This window comes from Chiloscyllium plagiosum, unplaced genomic scaffold, assembly GCF_037043375.1.
Source record: "Chiloscyllium plagiosum isolate Xiang-an unplaced genomic scaffold, Cpla_swu_hap1 HiC_scaffold_180, whole genome shotgun sequence".
Lineage (NCBI taxonomy): Eukaryota > Metazoa > Chordata > Chondrichthyes > Orectolobiformes > Hemiscylliidae > Chiloscyllium > Chiloscyllium plagiosum.
Genome location: NW_028270319.1, coordinates 213,734 through 218,946, shown reverse-complemented (window position 1 = coordinate 218,946; position 5,213 = coordinate 213,734).

Below are 5,213 nucleotides of genomic sequence, written 5' to 3'. Positions count from 1 at the left end.
CGTCGGTTAGTTTGATCATACAGTCGGATTAAGGGTTGGCATGGCATCATGGCCGAAGGGTCTTGTGCTGTTCTGTTCTGTGTTCTGTGTCTGTATGGTAAACTGGGTAATAAGCTCAGATCAATGTAAAAGGATATGGCATTCAGGAGGAGCGTGTGAACTGGTTACAAAATTGGCTTGATGGTAGGAGACAGCGGGTGATGAGAGACATTTTGTTTTTCTCACCGGAGGCATGTGACCAGCGGTGTAGTGGGCCACTGTTGTTTGTCATTTGGATAAATGGTTTGGATGGGAATATTGGTTTTGTGGTAAGTAAGTTTTCTGGGAGGCACTGAAATTGCTGGTAAAGGGGACAGTGAAGAAGGTTATCTGTGGTTCAACAGAATGAACAGTACTGCTGGGATAGTGGGCTGAAGAATAGCAGATGGAGTTTAATTAAATAAATGTGAAGTGTTCCATTTTGGTGAAACAAACCAGGGTGGGACTTGTCCAGTTAATGTTCGGGCCCTGGGTAGTGATGTCAGTCAGAGACCCAGGGATGCAGGTACACAGTCTTTGAAAGTGGTGTCGCAGGTAGACAGGCTGGTAAAGCAGGCGTTTGGGATGGTTACCTTCATTGGTCAGAGCATTGAAAGTAGGAGAAGGATGTCATGTTGCATCTGTACAAGACATTGGCAAGACCACCATGAAACCATTGTTGATCAGCAGGAAGAACTCATTAGATTCACTTACCTCCTTTACTGAAGGACATCTGACATTCTAACCTGGTCTGGCCTCCACGTGAATCCAGACCCACAGCAATATAGCTGACTCTGATCTGCCCTCTGGGCAATTAGCAGTGGGGGCAAAGAATACTGGTCCAATTAGAGATCCCCACATTCCATGCATGAATAAATAAAAATTCATATGTCCCTCCCTACCTCTGCAAACCCCTCCAGCTGCAGCAATCCGTACTGGCTTTGTAACACCGTTCAGGCCCTGAACACTCTCTGTAACACTCTCACCACCTCCAGCATCTTCACCGCTCCCTGTTCGTATCGTGTCATTAAGCCCTGACAATTATTCCCCTTCCCACTGCCTTCTTCCTGCTAGCAGACCCGCTGCAATCCCTTTTAAACATACTCCTAAAACACTCTTTCACTTCAGGATTTTAAGTACTTTGTAGTGATCTTCTAAGCCTCATAATCTAATATGATCCATTTTGTCCTTAATGAGGGATGGATGGGAATTTCTTGCTGAAGTTTTGTCTATTTCAATCGAATGTTCTTTTGTTGAATATTTTACACTGTTCCTTCAAATGTTTTCCACTGTTCATTTACAGATACATGTTTCAGTCTGTTTCGCCTCTTTACCTTGGTCAGTTCTCATCTCAAACCCATGTAATTGGTTGTTTTTGTTTCTAGTTGTAGCTTGTCCTTTCTGTGATTCACTTTAAAGCTATATATTTCTTTAAACTGCACTTTCTCATAATTTCCCAGAGGATCTCTCCGGGTGACATTACTCATTCACTAAGTTTCATCACACAACGGTCGCTCTGAGATAGTTATGTCCCTCGCCAGTTGCACAATGTGCTATTCAAAGAAACACTGAAAAAAAAATTCTGAACTCCTCTTCAAATATTGCTCTTGTCAGTGTGAATGTCCCAGATTTTGGGAATATTGAAATTTCCCAAAATGATCACAATGCTTTTATTAAAAATTCTAATTGATTCATGTTTATTGCAGTGATGAGCAATGAAATGCTGTTCGGTGGCTAAAACTGTCCTGCTGCTTGTGTCCTTGGCAAGTAGTAGACAAAATGTACATTCAGACTGACTGTACTTCATGGTCTGCGGCCAAATGCTTTCTCTGTAATGCCTTTGTTATCCATTATTGTTAGCGTTGCCCATTTTGCCTGAGTTTGCACAAGGTTGTGAACCATTGAATATTTGTGTTCCACCTTTTGTTCACCCTGGAGCCATGTCTCACTGTTATCTAAATCTATTTTATCTCTGTGTCACAAATCCATCTACCCTATTGCAGAGACTTTGTCCATTCCAAACAAAACATAACTTTCTCTTCCCCACAATTTCCTGTCACAAACCGATTCACTGATGTACAGTTTTAACTAAACTTTTTCCCATCCCGTTCCTTTCTGCTTGTCTTCAGGCACATCTCCATGCTGTTCCATTGCTTCATCTTTTCTATTTGGATTTGAAAAGCTCCTTTCACCTGAACCCTGTCCCTGCATCCTCTCTGTCAGTTTAAAGCCCTGTCCGTAAACCTACCGACGTGATTGGCCAGGACACTGGTCCCAGCACATTTCCAGGGGGACCCAGTGCAACGGGATTGTTTTTATTAACTCATGGGATGATGGTATCTCTGTCTGACCTGCCTTTCTTTCCCAGCCCTAGCTGCCCTTGAACTGAGTAACTTGCTCGGCCATGTCAGAGGGTCATTGAGAGACAAACACTTTGCTGTGAGTATTTTGTGCAGACCACGTGAGGATAGGCAGATGTCCTTCTCGAAATGACAAGTGTTTGTATTTTTTGTACATCAGCAATTGTCTCATATTTATTTATGGATTATTAATTATTATCTTTAAAAGTATTGTTTTCAAATTCCCCCATTTCTGATGGTGGGGTTCAACATGTCTCCCCTGAACATTAGCTGAGGTTTTAAATACATGCTCTAGAAATAATGCCACTAGGCCATCACTTCGCCTCTCACTGGTTGCTCATTCCTGACCAGTTATACCATCATGAAGCAGAACCCCTTCTTCCAACACAATTGATTGATTCTGAGACCTTCCGACATGATTGTTTGAGCCTGATACCTTCCAGCACTCTGGTGATATCACACAGTATCTCTCTCCATGTGGTATCCCTCACTGTGTGGATCTAATTGCTGCCTCTGTCAATTCCCCTAGCTCTTATAGTTACTCCAGATCCTGAGTCAACAGAATTCTCCACTCCAGAGAGACGCAGCAGGGATGGAGTCTGAGATTTTCCAGATCTCTGTTTTACTCAGGACCATTCTCCATGTGTAACTCTCACTACATCAGTATAAATTCCAATTCTGTCTATTTGTCTGTCTCCTGTAGGTACTCAGGAATGTCCTGACTCAATAGAATTCACAGCTGCTGGGTGTCTCGTCCATCACCACATTGAAGATGGTTTGTCAGCCAGAGAGACCATGGGAAGGGAGATCTGGAGCCTTCAATAAATCCTGCAGTGAGGTAAGATCACTCAACGTGCACAGAGCAGAGAGCAATGAGAGGGCTCCATATATCGGCTAACAAGACATGACATAGATACAGTGCTGGAGGGGGAGTAGAGTACAGACAAACCTCAGGCTCAATCACCACCCCTGCTGTAAGTTTTGTTGTACTGAGACAGTATCGGAAGTGTCACAGTCACCAATCCAGGCCTGTGCTGTCTTAGTGAGCATCAGTACAACAGGGGGGAAAGCAGGCTTCCCAAGAGAGGGTGGGAATGCTGCCTGGGATTTCTCTTCTGTATTTCCCTCTCCGGAATTGTATCTATAGCATGTCGCATGGACCGATGTCTTCAATAATTTTTAACTCCTATAACAGTTCCTGACCCTGTAACCTCCTCCCTTCCCTATAGTCCGTCCACATATTTGAAATGTACTGCATTCCAGCCTACCATCCCTATCTCTGTAAGTTGCTTCAGTGTCTACAACATGCCTTATCTCGGTCGTCTCCTCCTCAAATGACACAGTCATGCAGCACGGAAACAGAACCTTTGCTTTGATCCAACTAGTCGATGCTGAACACGGTTCCTGAACGAGACGTGTTTCCCTGCAATTGGCCGGTATTCCTTCAAACCTTCTCCTCTCCATGTATTCACCCAAATGTCTTTTCCATGTTGTCATTGTGCTTCTCTCCATCACTTCCCCTGGCAGCTAATTCAATTTGTGCACCATGCTCTCTGTGAAAAATGTTCTCCTCTGATCCCTTTTAAGCCTTCCCTCTCCCACCTCAAATTTCTGCCCTCTAGTTATGGACTCCCTTACCCTGGGGTAGAGACCTTCACTATTCACCTTACCTGTACCCCTCATGGTTTTATAATACTTTATAAGGTCACCCCTCAGCCACCTACGCCCAATGGAAATACGAAGGACAATGATATAAATATTTCTGTTCGTATCCCTGCCACTACTTTGCTACAATGTTCTGGGATACAGTTGTTCAGGACCTTGGGCTTTTTCTACATTTGTGTTCTAAGACATCCAGCACCATCTCTCCTATAATGGGGACTCTCTACAAGCCATCACTGTTTCTTTCCCTTTGTTTCCTAGTCTTTGTCCACAGTACGTTCTGACATGAAACGTTCATTTAGGGTCTCGCCCATCACCTGAGGGGCCTTATTGTCTCTCTAGTTGCTTTTTTGTACTTGTATGCTGTAGACTTTCCTTGCATTCTCCTTAACCTTATCTGCCAAAACTATCTCATTCCCACTGTTGTGCTTTCCAGCTTATCCACCCTGTCCTTGGAAGTCAAACCCTCCAGTATCAGTAACATCTTCATCAATCTTTGCTCCGTGTACAGTTTCAGAAAATGCTTCCTAAATCGGGAAAATCGGAATTCTACACAGTACTCCAACTGGGGACCCAGCAATGTCTTGCACAGCCGTATCATGATGTACCAACTCAATGCTCTGACCCCATGAGGGCAAGTGTATCTAATCCGCTTTCACCACCCTGTCCACCTGTGACACCACTGACAAGGAACAATGTCTCTGCACCCCTTGGTCTCGCTGTCTGTTCGACAGCATTGAACGTGGCCCTACCATTAACAGTGTAAGCCATCCCGGTTTTGTCTTAACAATCCATTAATTAAAATCCATTAATTAAAATCCATCTTTCATTCCTTGACCCACTTGTCCAGTTGATCAAGAGCCTCTTCGATAACTGTCTTCACTCCCCACTGTAACACTTATTTTGTTTACTAACGATGATTCCTATATTCTCGTTTATGTAAATAATGCACATGTGGGCCAAGCACCGATCCTTAGGGCGGCACGGTGGCACAGTGGTTAGCACTGCTGCCTCACAGCGCCAAAGACCCGGGTTCAATTCCCACCTCAGGCCACTGACTGTGTGGAGTTTGCACGTTCTCCCCGTGTCTGCGTGGGTTTCCTCCGGGTGTTCCGGTTTCCACCCACAGTCCAAAAATGATGTGCAGGTCAGGTGAATTGGCCATGCTAAATT